At 40.2% G+C, this 14725-nt stretch overlaps 1 protein-coding gene across 4 annotated transcripts in view; it reads left to right on the top strand.

The window, feature by feature from the left end:
* shisal1b (shisa like 1b) overlaps nt 1–14725 on the top strand; it is a 102552-nt gene that overhangs the window by 54811 nt on the left and 33016 nt on the right. For 3 of the 4 annotated variants that reach the window (XM_005451014.4, XM_003444013.3, XM_005451011.2), the window contains one exon: nt 9625–9893. The gene's annotated coding sequence lies outside the window, so the exon portion shown is untranslated. Of the gene's footprint in view, nt 1–9624; nt 9898–14725 lie in introns of all 4 variants that reach the window. The other variant, XM_005451012.2, reaches the window with a different exon arrangement.

The following is a 14725-nucleotide window of genomic DNA, read 5'->3' as shown; positions in this document are numbered from 1 at the left end:
TTAAGAGGGTAAGTAGAAGCCAAATGCAGTTGATTCAGTCATCATGAGCAAGTGTGAAAGCAAGCACTTAGGCGGTTTGCTGGTCTGGAGCATTCAAACATCTTTGAACACAATGCTGCAATCCTCCCAGGAGTGGGATAATCTCATCGCAAGTCAAACTGTGCAATACTCAGGGAAATGGAGAGAAAACTGTGTTAAAGTTAAGTACAATTAGAAAAGAACTGACCACATGTCTCTTATTTGAAAGGGTTGCCAGGAAAAGGCCTTGTCTCCCTAAAAAGAACATGTCAGCGCAGGTCAGGTTTGCAATGCTGCGTCTGAGCAAACTACAAGACTGCTGGATGTATTTTGGACAGATAAGATGAAAATGGAGATTTCTGGACATTATGCATAACTCCATATTTGAAAAAAACAAAACATACAAAAACCAAACAAGCAAAAAAAAAGACTGTATCATACGTACCAGCACAAACAAGTCATAACAACAGTCTTGCATGGTGGTGGAGGGGTAATGATTTGGGCTTGTTTTGGAGTATTTCTGTATACCAAAATATTCTAGACTCAAAATTGAGGCCATCAGTCTGACAGCTAAAGCTTGGCTGAAACGATCCTAAGCACAGCAGCACATGTAGAACACAATGGCTCAGTCAAAGTGCTGACCTCAACCTGATTGAAATGCTGTTGCAGGACCTTAAGAGGAATATGCATAGATGAATACCAGCAAACTGAAGGAGCGTTTCAAAGGAGAGTGGGACAAAGATCCTCCAAAATGATGTGAGAGACTGATAAAGTCATACAGAAAACAGTTGATTCAGGTTTTTGTGCTAAAGGTTGTTCTGCAAGCTACTGAATCATATGGCGTTTACTTACTGTAGTTTTCACAGGACTGTATGCTATATTTAAGATATTATGAGAAAACAAAAATCATCAACAAGAAACAAAATCTTTTAAAAAGCCTAATCAATTTTTGCTACAAATCAGAACTGAGGATGGTTGTGCGTTGCTTGTGGAAGATTTAAAATGACTTTTTATTATCCAATCTTGATAAAAGAGGTCATTTTCAAGAGTTAGATTTGCCTTTCCTTGCTGAGAGCATGCCAGGCCTGCAAGAGCCATGAATCTACTCCTGAGATGTGCGGAGCCAGACTTCCAGGTGTGTTAGATTGGACTCGGGTAGACATAACAAAAGCCTCTTGCCACAAAGATTTGCAGTTTAATGTTGCTGTTTTTAACCTTTTTTTTTTTTTTTGACATTTTTGTGTTAATGCCAAAATGAGTTGTATTTCACTTTATACCGCTGGATTGTTCCTCCCACACTTCTTCTCTGGTTTTAATTTGTAGCCCCACGTTGCTGAAGCTATCAGCAGAGTTGGCATGGTACAGGAGCCTGAACTATAAAAGGCTTATTAGGCTTATTAGCAGAAAGTTCTTCAAGTACTCCACATAAAAGACGACACCTGAAGGACTTCCAGTCTACTTCTTGTCCTCAAATATGTCTCTAGTACTGTACATTGCATTAAAAATAACTAAATTGCATTTTTCATTAAAACGTGAATTATTTTTTCTTACTAATCTTTACATAGCTGTTTCAATGACTTTTTCTTTTTTAACCTTCTCTAAATTTATCGGTGCCAGAGAGTGGAGGGCAGGTCAGGATAAGATACTTCCAGTTCCTTACAGGAACTCTGAACTTGAAAACTGCACACGTCTCTGTGCTGAATGCTCTATAATTTGTGCTCTCCTTTCCCCCTTCTTTTTGTCTGATGTCAGACTCTCAGTCTTTGTTACTGTTAAAACCTGTCAGTGAATCCTTAAAAACTGCTAATTTACATCCTTGCTTTTCATCAGTTATGCTACAGTCACTTCCATTTTTACAGCCCGCTGTCCTGATGCAGTGCTTCATTTCATTATCTATGCTGGAAAGAAAAAAAAAATCCTTTGCAGCCACTGCTTCTAGCTGAGAGAATTAAACTGAGCTCCAAGAATCCCTACATTGTTTTCTCACTAATTATCCTGGACCAAATCAACAGTGAAAGCATCAATCACTGGGAAAGACACAGTTGCTGTTGAGGTGAAATGCTATTAAACTTTGCACAAAAAAACAACTTCATCTCGGGGGGCTTATTGCTGTAATGATGCATAATCTTCATTTACAAACACCAAAGCAATTCTAGTGTTTTATGACAGTAATAACGACTCCTCGTCCGTGACGGTGACCGTGACTGTGAAAAGCGCTTTATTTATTTCAATTTCTTTTTATCCCAGAGTAAGTTTTCACGTTGCCATTAATGCCGACAGTCACACAAATTCCTTTTTAAAGCTTTAACACAAAACCTCATGCAAAATTTAAGATGGATCTCCAGTTTCATGAGTCTCTGTCAGCGTGACTGATGGTTTCTTTCCCCCACTGGGGCTTCAGAGTGAAGTATCACAATAGGTGACAGTGATCTGAGACTTTGTTGTTTACACACAGGTGGGGAGGAAAAAAGCAGAGGGACCATTGCCTGTTGCTAAATATTTTATGGAGCCGTCCTCTGTCATCTAAAAATTCCCTCAGCTTCTCCATACTTTGAATATGTTGAAAAAGAAAAGGGATTTTTAAGGACACTAAAAAAAACTGATGCCTTATTATTTGCCCTCATAGCAAAAAAAGTGTAATCGCTGCAGTTCTGGTACATCACAGACCTTTCAGACGCATGCCCTTATCATTTGAAGTATGTTAAGTAATTACTGGGGAGCTCAAATCCTTCAAAAGTAATTTTTACATCCATAATAATGTCCAAAGTGTAAGCGTTGAACAACAATCTCAGTAATTTAATGATCTTGTTTGTTTTAGGTGGTAATAGCATCTTCACAATCTCTTTGAGTTTAATTAAAAAATATATTTTCATTCTTCCCCTCTGTCTGCTTTTTATCTGTACTCTTTTCCTGTGACTTCCTCTCATTTTCTGGACTCCCTGGGGGTAAAACAGCTGCTTTTATGGTTAAATATTCAATAATTTCACTTACAAAACTATTACAGAAAAAAACTGTCCTAAAAATCACACAGACTCATTTCATGAGTGGCATTTAGCTTTGCTAAATAACTGAAATGATGTGTTGATTACACAAATCTTTGTTTTTCTCTTTCGATTAACAAGTATATGATATAATATTTTCCTCCTAATGAATGTTATATCATTTCTGACATTCAATTTTGAATACTTACCAACAGCGCTGTAAGATTTAACACAAATATGAATCATTAGATGATGCTGGTGAAGTAATGGTAGAGCTGAAAGAAAAAGCACCACAGCTGAAGTGAAGGTTGGAAGCGTGACGACAGTTGCCAGAGTTCAAAGTTTGCACAGAAGGATTCAGAGAGAGCAAAACTATTTCAGTGCCATGACTGAAATACCAGGACTGATTTGTCACTTGTGCTGTTGGACATGGCATTGATTGAACATATGAGTGATTTACAGAAAAAAAACCTCCTTTGGAGGAGTGATTTAAAACCTGTCAGAGAGCCTTTCTGCTCCATCAGTACGGCTAAAAAGATCAAGGTTGAAAATGCTTATTTTGAGGTTTTACTTCATCACGATCCCATAAAATATATCCACTAAACTGTGGTCTTGCCCAAAGTTACATGATGCACAGTGAAAGTTAATTTCTCTGCATATAAATACGCATCTAACCTCCTTCTCCAACTCTGCAGATGTTAAATGTGCTGAGAGATACAGCTCAGGATAAGAAGTATTCACCTTTTCAGTAGCTTATTATTGTGTTCATAAGGTTTATTGTTTCTGGAGGAGGAAAAAGTGATTATCTTAATACCTTTCAGATGGCTGAGCAGTTTATGATTGAATCTTGTAATTTCTGATGTTAAGTGACACCCCATTGCTTTCAAGATGGGGTTTACAGCTTTGCAACAGGCAATGCTGCCTTCAAGGCAATTAAGAGAACACACTTTACTAACTGAGGGAAATCACACGGACAGCTACCCATTATGGGTTTGGCTAACAGAGAGCTGGGTTCTTTCTGTGTTTTTTGGCATTCTTTCCCTGCAGATTCTAATATGGCTTGGCAATCCTCTCAGATGGCAGCGCGGTCCCCGAACAGCAGCACCACTGCTAATGTTATGCTGACACTTGGACCCATCTCTTGCACTTAAATTGCTTCTGAGAACTCAGCCTTCGGGAATCACTGGACCTGGAGCCAACAGCTTGAATGGGTACAGCAGAGGCCCACCATGGCCCTTCACCATACTAATGACCCCTTGAGGGGATCTGGGGAGGAAAGAGGCGTCTGCGGCATCGAGATCCCATTTTCCTCTGGTCTGGGGATCATTGTGTCACTGCTGACTTCCAAAGTCACGCCTCTACCTCCCCAGCTAATTCCATCTGAACAGCCCACCTTAAAAGTTACCCTTTAAATGGCCACGTTTTCATTTTTCTTCATTAACCTTTTGAGTTAAAACCAAAACAAAAAGGAAGAACTGCACCCCAATTTCTAAAACTGGCATTTGAAGATTGACTGAGTCATCAGACGTTTTCTATTATAGCATCTATATAAAGACCAGAGGACATGTAATGACTTCTAGGGATTTGCACAATTCCCTGTTTGTTGTCTGACCTTTATTTGGTGCGCTTAAGCAGTGCCCCTGAGAAGTGCTTGACAACAACATTCACTCACTTTATAGCCAGGAGACAATGTAGCATCAGCTGCAGGAATCAGGTTTATTGCCAGGCTGCATTTTGCATAAGAACCTGAACTCTGTTTTTCCAAAGAGAGAAAACTCTGCTCTTGAGGATGGCATTTCAAAGGGTGAAATAAGAAGAATCATGGAAAAGCATTTTTAAATAGTCATTTTCTTGCTCTCAGGCCTTATAATACAAAGCTAAGTTGAAATAACACTCCTCCACCCCACCCCCCCTTTTTATTTTTTGAAGATTGGAAATCACATCTGTATCAAATACCCTCTAGGTTTAATGGTGGACCGTGTAAGCTGATCCTCTACATTTACGGAGCCTCCTAAAAAGATTCAAAGAAATCTCCCGGAGCTTGGCTGAAAGGAAGGAAACCAAAGCTAGACAGAATAACTCGTATCATTTGATTTTTGCAGTTGAAGCGAGAGGGACACTGAACAGAAAAGGAAACTGCACCAGATAAATTAAATTCCACATGTAAGAGGGTACAGGTATGATGGGGGTGATGAACGCCTCCATGCTGATTATTATTGAGGCCAGGAGCTTGTCATGAATACAACCTGGCACCTCGCTACGGTCACTGACGCTCTCTGAGTACCGTCCAGTGGATAGAGACCTGGAAGCAAAAGCACCTTTGTTAAACCGCTGCAAGAAAAAATGATTGATCTATTTACAGAATAAAAGACTGCAGTGCATTGGCTGGCTGACTGACATTGCAGGCATTATTTTGTAACCGAGTGCCACCGGCAAACTATCCAAACAGCTTCCTTGCTTTGCATTTATTTATCATGCCCTCATTTCCTGAGTGGATGTGAAGCTCCTCAGTACTTCATAAGAATCGTAAGGGAAATGTGTAATATTTACTATCTGGGACAGTGGGTGAGTGTTTCATACAAAAAAGAAATTCTAGCAAGAATTTCATCATGCAGTAGCTCACTTCTGTGGCAAATGAAATGATCTTTTCAGTATAATTTTTATGCTTTTTTATTTTTATTTTTATTTTACTTTATTTTATTTTATTTTGTGCGATGGCACAAGTAGTTAAGTAGTTAACACCAGTTGCACCAAATGGCACATAAGATGGCATGCAGATGAATGTGGTGAAGTGACCAGCGACACTTGCAAAGTCTATATCTCTCCCATGCATACCACCTCCTCCTGGCTGAACATCATACAGCCCAATCACCACACATCCTGCTTCAGGCGTCCACATAGGCTCATCCTCCTTTTCATAGAAGTTGGCAGTTGTCACAGCTGCCTCCTCCGGCTGCATGTGGCCACGCGTCTGGGAGCAACACCCACCAGTCTCAACAGCACAATAGCCAAAGTGCTCAATGGGAGCACTTCTTGCTTGCCCGGTCAGCAGGCCAACGTGTAGCATCCAGACGACGCGGCCATATGTTCATATCGTTCGACTCCCCGCTTTTGAGAAATTCTCCATCACTTCATCAGTGGTGTAACTGAGCGTTTCTGTCACTTTGCCTGTGGCGTGTTTGCCAGTATGACATTTTGACACTTTATCAACATAACTCGGGAATGTCCCCTGAATCACCTTTCACCGATGTCTGTGACCTGATTGATCCAACACTTCATGGGCGTATTGACCCAGTATGCACTGTACTCTGGGGACACACTTAAGCTCTGTGGCTGCCTTCACACAACAGGGACCAGCAAAGCTTAAAAGACAAGCAGAGTATCACAGAAACGGCACATTTTGTGACCGAGTTTTCAGTAACAAAATTATTTTGCCTTTACATATGACAATATATGCACACAACAAAACAAACATCTGTTACTTGTTTATTGTTTAGTGGCATAAAGCTGGGTTTAACAAAATCTCCCTTGAACTGTAGTTTTGGTCGTCTGCTACTATCAAATGTGAATGTGCCAAGAAATAGTTCGAAAATTATTCATATCCTCCTGAGGCCCGGAAAAATTGTTTTGATAATTGAAGTATTGTGGTTAAAAGAAAAACGTTACAGCATGTGGATTTCTGGTCAAATATATTTTTATTGCATGAACAACACATCTGAACACTGTTTAGAGGGCATTATTCTTTTTCCCCTGTGTCAGAGACATCAAAATCATTTATTACTTTGATGGACCGCCTCATCTTGAAGAATCTGTCTCGGCTTAGTGAACTGGCTATAACTAGGACCCAGTGTATCTGGATCCTAGGCTGTCTGAGTCTTGCAATAAGCAGATATGTTCTGAACAGTGTTTCCACCCTTAAAACAAAAAATGTTCTGGAGATGAGCACCTTCCTGTGATTTGACATTTTTTTCAGAAACCTGGTTGCCCGTGTAATATTTTATGTAATCAGAGAGCCTCCAGGCTTGATGGTTGTGGTTTGTCCTGTTTTCACGTTTCAACCTATTTTTAACGGGGTTGAAAGTGAAGAGTGTAAAGAAATATATCATCAATGATACAAATCAACAAATGAAATCATTTAATAAACCAAACCTTTTGCTGATTATGCACTCGGTGTTTAGCCTCCTGGCACCCTTATATTGTTCTGATATTTAGATTTTCTTATAGATAACTGAAGTATTGTTTTCTAAAGAAACATGGATCAAATAATATATCAAAACTGGAATTTATTTAAATTTTATCTTCTGTCCCTTGAAGTGGACATCAGATCTCTTGATCACAGAATGATATAATGAGTGAGGCAGACAGGATTTCATTCAGAACTGTGGAAATTGAGTCAAGTTTTCAGGAGATGAGGTGGAGGAGGGATGGGCGTTACAACAAGAAGGTGAAGGTTCAGCTGGAGGGCATACCAGGTTTTGAGGAGCCTCACCAGGACCAAAGCGACAACACTTAAAGTCCATTATGGATAAGAAGTATAGTGTAAGCTAGAGCTCTGAAGATGTTTCTTGACCCACGTGGAATCATATTTTCATGGCAGCCTCTTTAACAGAGTTCCCACTTTCCAGCATTCTTCATTCTTTTCCTCCATATCAGTGACATGAAGATTATTTGAATCTGCCTCAACTTATTGAATAGGCTGTAACTAGGACCCTATTTTCTGTCTGATGTAATCAGACAACCACATTTAGTGGTTATCCTGTTTTCATATTTCATGCTAAAAAAAACTATTTCAACCCAATTTCAGAGATGAGCACCACGCTCTGGTTTGTGAGCTCTAGCATGTTTTTGTAAAACCTGGTTGCCTAATTTCTGTTTGGTGGTTGTGGGCAGCATTGTCCTGTTTCATCCTATGTGTGTGTTTGACTGTGTGTATGTGTTTGAATTCAACTGAAGAGGTTTCGTTTTTCCTTCTAGATATTAAAATGCCTAAAAACTTCAGAGCTCTACATCAAACAGTTCTTTTTATTATAGATGGTAGGTGCCTTCACACAGTCCCGCTCGAGCTCCTCGAAAGCTCGTATCTCATCCTTTGAGCTTTCACCTTCCTGCCGGTGGTTGTGGGCAACATCGTCCTGTTTTCATGATTCATGTTCAAAACAGTTTAAACCCAATTTCATCAATCTCATTAATTTCATAAAACCCAATTATCTGCAAATTTTTCATCGTAGCCTCCCTTGTTGCAATAAAATGTGGAAGCTGCTGCTTGAAAAGAAAGTCCATGTAGTGTGTTAGTCAAACCCCCACAGATGTGGCATCACTGGAAAGCCCAGGATGTCCTCTTGTCAGTACAGTGAGGCTCAAATACATTGCATAAATTGTGCTTGACGCAGAGCTCTCAAAGCACGTCCTCCCACAGAGGACAAGAATGAATGGCTGGGTCTTAGGAAGATATTGTGCCCATTATCAAGATGGCAAATTGCAATTGTAATTTGATGCATACTGAACCACCTTATTAACATTTTAATGCTAATGATGAGAATGTTGATGAATTAATTATCTTTAATGAATCTGTTAATATTTTTAAAAAATATTTTAAAAGATGGAAACAGGAAGTGCTTGGTCTTTTGCTAACTGGTGAGTTAAATGAATGTTTTGGTCTTTGCCTTCTTTCTTTTGCAAATGACTGATGAATTTTTTGTTTAAACATTAAGACTATAATGGAAAAGACAAACAAACAAACAAAAAAACCCAACAAAGCCCCACATTATCAATTTACTGCATGATTCTGTTCTATACTACGTGATTAATTGGATCTGTGATGACCGAGTTGAAAAAGTGAAGTATTTTATTTATTCATCGGTTTATCTGTTCAAACCCAGAGATATTTCAGTTATCATGTTGACTAATGACAATATATGCTCATTATTACAAATGAGCTCTTTTCTTTTATTAGCATTGTCAGTACAACTGACTGAATGCAGAGCAGTATCAGATGATGGAATCATATATTAACCATGCAATTCTGTCTTTACGCAGTATATCAGTTAATTGCACATTTTCATTCTTTATACAGCCAAATTGGAGTGCTGTCTACCAAACATGCAGTTTGTTTGTGTATTGGTTCTGTGTGTGTCCAAAATTAAACTGCAGAGCATTCTTTGTCAACAGAGTAACCTCTGGACAAGCGATGTTTAGAGAGAGGAGATTAGATTAACGCTTGCTCGGGCGCTAATAAATCTGGAGTCATGAATAGAGAGGGAGATTATGCCCGAAGGAGAGAGGAAGTAGAAGAGAGGGGATTTTCTTTTAAAAAAGCACAAAACTGCTAGTAATTTCACTCATGAGAGAAGTTGAGCAGAGAACTAACAGGAAGTCTTCTCCCTCAAGAGGAAACCAAGTGTTGTTACTGTAAAAACAGCTGACCCTGTGCCTTTCTGTCGGGAAGGAATGCATGCAGAGGAGACAGACAGAGAGATAAACAGGAATCATACAGTACGGAGGATCACCCTCCAGTGCAGACGCACGGGCTCCCTCTCTCGCTCCCTCCCTCTCTCACTTTTTCTCTCACTCGCCCACTTAGTATCATTTCATCTCTCTCCCTCCCTCTCTCTCACCACACTCTCAGTCGCTGAGCTCTAACGGATGGGGATACACCGCCAAGGAGGACTTAGGGGTGAGAAGAGTGTGTTTCTTCTCTTCTCTGGTGTGTTTTCGTTCTCTTCCGCCTGGCTTCCCTCATGAGCTGTTAATTCCAGCCCTGGTCCTGAGGATGAGGAGGATCTATTTGTGAGGAAGACGCAACAAAGGAAGAGAGAACAAGGAGCAACAGGGTGGCAAATTCTGCAAGCGGGAGTGAGCAAAAAGATCTTTTCTTTTTCTCCAGGCTCAAGCAAGGTTGGTAAGAGAAGCTTCTTTTCATTGAAATAAACTGTGCCTGCTATTATTGTTCTATTTCTATTACTTACTTTCATTTCTAACAAGACATATTTAAAATATTTCCATCCCTCCCTTAGGGCTTCAGTTAACTGTCCCTGCAGAGCATTTTTCTAAATTGAGAACATTTTATTTTTTTAAAAAGTGCCTAGAAACATTTGAGTGATATTTCTTTTTAACAAAGCAAGTCCCCAGGTTGGATACTCAAGTGTCACTACAGGTCAAAACTACTGTGTAATTTCCCTAAGGCATACAGTACAATTCTCAGGTGGAGTCTCTCCTTAGCAAGGTGGCGGAGACTGAGCTTCAGGAAAAGGCAAGGACAGCTCGCTCTCATCGCCACCCCTCAGCTGTCACTTTACACAGGAGGCAATTAAGCGGGATTGGCAGCTGACGCTGCCGGTAACTTAGAAACAGGCGTGTGGGAGACACATGGTGGCACATGATAGGATTTAGAGGAGGAAGGAGCAGCGGAGGAAGGAGATTCCCTTTGTTCGCTCATACAAAATCCTGCTCCTCTGTGAAAAATCCTGCTCTCGCCTGGGTGTCTGAAACCTGGCCCACAGGCAGCAGTTGCGAGCTTTTATGATTTTGCTCAACAGTGAACATTGTTCAAGTGTGTTTACTCTTAAGGGTATGTGCGTAGACAGAGTGCGCGTGCTATGTGTGTGGCTGCGTGTTTGTTCTAGTGTGCTTTGGATGTATTGAGTCTCTCAAGTCAGCCCTCACCTTTCATTACCACGAGTGGAAGAAATTATTCAGTCAAACAGAAGAAGCAGAAAAATTATTTTAATAAACACCACACCTCCCTTCCAAATATTGTGATTACTCTGTGAATCGTTGGGTACCTTTGGGTAATTTCTGTACCCTATGAATGAGCAGTTTTATAATTTGCATAAATAAATAGGCTCCCCAAGGACTCTAGCTTTGTTTAGCGTTTACTTACTTACAATATGTGACTGAAAAGTCCCTTTGAAACCTATGAAGAGCTATTCTGCTCACTATTTGTCACAAAACCTTCTTGCTGCTGTTTTCCAGCACTTATAGAAGAAGTGTGCCTTCAGATGCAAAGGTTGGCCTCTGTCTGGTGGCAACAAAGGGGCTCTGATGGAGGCTTAAGGGAGCCGATGAGCCATGAAGTTTGTTAAATATTCGCCGTTGGGTTTGATGGGCAGTTTGATTAAAAATGTATTCTGGGAAGACGCCAGGGAACAAAGTATTGTGTTCCCAGTGTAAACACAGGTGGAGGCATGAAAGTGCAGTTGATCTGGACTGTGCGTGTATGTGCTTTGACACAAAAGGAGGGCTGTTGCATCAGCCAAAGTCTACCTTATATTCATTTCAGTGACAGGAAAGTGGTGTGTTTATATAGAAACCCCTAAAGTGAAACATTTTGCTCTTAAAAAGGATTGCCCAGCAGCACACTAGAGCTTTGTGTTTAGTCCTGGACTTCACATGTTTGCGTCACTCACACACAGTCTCCTCCGCAGGCAAGACAGGACATAACCATGACCGTCAGTCATTACTTGAGCACAATTTCCTCTGTCACCTTGTCTCAAGCGCACCCTGCCACTCCACTGCGCCTCACAGTTGAGTCCATCGGTGACCAGCTGACTGTCCCAACTCAGAAAAGTCATTGACTTTGAAAGGGTACTGATGCGTGCATGCTGCGTACAGTATACACACTCTTATTTCACCAAGGCATATACTTGAATACACACATCCGTGCACAAAAGCAGACACACACATACACGCGCTCACATCAGCAGAGGTGGAGCAAGCAGAGGCGTCGTGACCACTGGCTTGGCAGGAGCCCTCAAGGTGAAAATTTTTAGTGAGGAGCATTTCAAATTCAGAACAGATGATCAGACCGGTGTTGAAACTGCAGAGTAGCTGGCGGCACCAGATGCAGACAATCTTTTGGCAGAGGAGGAGTTTTTGGTGCCTGAGTCTCAGACATAAAAAGTCCTGAGCTGAAATTAATACAACTGTGGTGTTATCACCGTGTTACGGATGCTGGTTCTTATCGCGGTCCAGATGAGGCACAAAACCTCAGCTATACGACCGTCATCGCAGCACACGTAATTCAGCCATGTATCTAGACATAACAGAGTGCAGACAGAGAAGGTTATTTAGAAGTAAACACAAAGTCAAACGGCATTTCAGAGTCTCTCTTTGGTCATCGCGAAACTGATGTGTATGTCCCACTAAATGGAAGACAGCTTTGAACATTGAGCACTGAGCATAAAATACTGGGTAATATTTACTTAATATAAGCCAAGAAGCTATTTACCAGTTCTTTGCCATTAATTCAGTTCAATTCAGTTTTATTTCTGTAGCGCCGAATCACAACAAGAGACGCCTCATGGAGCTTTATATTGTAAGGTAATGATCCTAAAATAATGGAGAAAAGTACCATACAGAATGTCACAATTTAAACTCAGTAATAAATCTTATTTGAATATCTTCTAATTGCTTCCCACATCCTGAATTCCAAAATAGACACATTCTGAAGGTGCAAAGACAAAAAAAAGCAGCAAAAAAACTCTGAAGTGAACAACACAGACGCACAAAGAGGCAGAAAAGCTCCACTGAAGTCAGCACCACTCAAAGTTTACAGGTGACTGTAACAGCGTGTCATGAACTACAGGTCAAAAAACAGAAGCTGTCCTGCACAGTTAGGACAATGTTCATTATTTTGTACTTTCTATGTTTGATAAAACAACAGCAAAATTAAAAAGGAGTAAATGGGACTGATTAAAACTTACCTTAGTTAAGCTGTGGTCATAAAAGAAAAAAAATGAAAAGAAAAAACTTTCACAGGTAGTTTCAGCTGTGCGTTAGATCAATCTCGTCCCTCTCTTTGAAATCTTGTTTGCGTTAACATTGAGGTGAATTTCCGTAATACTTTTCTTGTTAAAGGGCAGCTACAAACCACATTGCTGCCAGTTTACAAACCACATTGTTGCCTGTTTGACATTTGTGGGCAGAACAATCTACAGGTGGCAGTGGCCACATGAAGCGCACACACAGGCCACAAAAAATAAAAAAAGAATGGGGAAAAAAAGGTTTATTTTCACACTGTATGTTTATGTAAAAAGTTACAGTTTTACCGGTAAGTAATGATGATTATAATCCCTGATTTAACTTGTTGAATATTTTGTCCAAATGTGCCCAAGCATCACATTTTTATATTTTAGAAGCTGTCTTGATATTTTTGCCTCGACAGTTAAACGATTACCAAATTGTTGGTAGTAAATCTTCGAACAATCCGCAGAGTCTGCACTTATATGCACCATTGAGTTGGATGTGAATACTGCTTGCGAGACGGTCTGTCTTTATTTCACTGAGAGTTTAGTAGAGCCAATTTTAATGTTAGAGTGATATGCACACAATCATTTTCTTTCATTATAAGTCAAATTACATTCTGACTGTAGGCCAGTCTTACCACACTTTCAACCCAAAGTAACTTCTGACCACACCATTCAGGTACGCTCGAGCATGAAAATCCCTTCGGACATTTTCTTCTAGTTTTGATTGCCTGCTATTTGAATCATTTCACTTCAGTGGTACTTAAAATTAAATACGACTTTTAAAAAAACACCTAACCCAAAACACTGATCTACTTTTTACTTGCACGCTGAAAAGAACAAAGACTTCTATCTGATGTTCCAAGTGGACTCGATGCCCTTATCCACTACACACCCTGCAAAAAGAAAAAAAAAAATCATGAACATTTTCCAGCTGTGAGTATAACTGATTAATATTGCAAACAGCATGCAGCAGTAGCAGCCAAATAATTACACTGTCCAACCCAAAATAAACAGCAACACGTAGTCACTCGGTGAGCTCAGAAATGTCTTGTTTTCCAATCTGTGGTGCAGAAAACTCTGCATTTATTTGGTTAATCCGGTCTGTCATCGATAAATCTCTCTGTACAGTTTGCGCCGAGTTCCCCTGCTCTGTTTTGCCTCCGTGTATGTGTGCATAGTGTTTTTATGTATGTTTTATCTCTACATTCATCTGTTTTTGTGCGCTTGTTAGCAAGAAAGTATGTACAGTATGCATGTATACGTTTCTACAGCTGAGTGAGTAACAACATAACTGAGCCCTTGCATGTCCGACTTCCCCTCCATATCAGAATCCACTGATAAGCAGGGGGGGATAATAATCACCACTGAGATAATAAGCAGAGGCCTTTAGAGCAAAACATGGCCTGTGCTCATCAACTGTATGCATTCACTTTCCCTCTGTGTGGCCCCTGTTGTACTTCACTTCTGTAACAATGCCAAGGGCGGAAAGCCAGAAGTCTTATTATATTACTGCTAATATCAGTAGCTTGCTTGTAACTATCTGCATCCTGATCCCTTTGTGTGGACATAAACATGCACTTCTTTACTCGTATGCATACGTGCAACTGGCAAAAGGCCCGTTAAACATTTATCATTATATATAAGCACTAATATGAAGGGGTGAGTTTAGTTTTTTCCTTCACATCTGTGCCTTGCTTTGAGGTTTGTTGCGCTGTATTGTTTTTTTTTTTTGTCTTTTCCTCCCTCAAGGGGGGTGGGGGCGTTTGGCATCAGGAAGGCATTTCCTCTTTTTTTTCAGCAGCTTCTGAAATTAGAGGCTGAAAGAATAATCGAATAAGAGACAAGCTGTTGAAATTCAGAAGCAGGTTCACCCAGTGGCTGTTTTGAATATTAATGCAGTGTTTGCTCTGTGTATGTGAGTGTATCTCCGGTCAACACAAAAGGGAAGAAAGAAATCACATTAATGCAGACTCCTTTGAG

The sequence above is a fragment of the Oreochromis niloticus genome, linkage group LG7 (assembly GCF_001858045.2).
Source record: "Oreochromis niloticus isolate F11D_XX linkage group LG7, O_niloticus_UMD_NMBU, whole genome shotgun sequence".
Lineage (NCBI taxonomy): Eukaryota > Metazoa > Chordata > Actinopteri > Cichliformes > Cichlidae > Oreochromis > Oreochromis niloticus.
The sequence above is the reverse complement of the archived record's forward strand: the minus strand, read 5'-3'. Positions and strand labels throughout refer to the sequence as shown.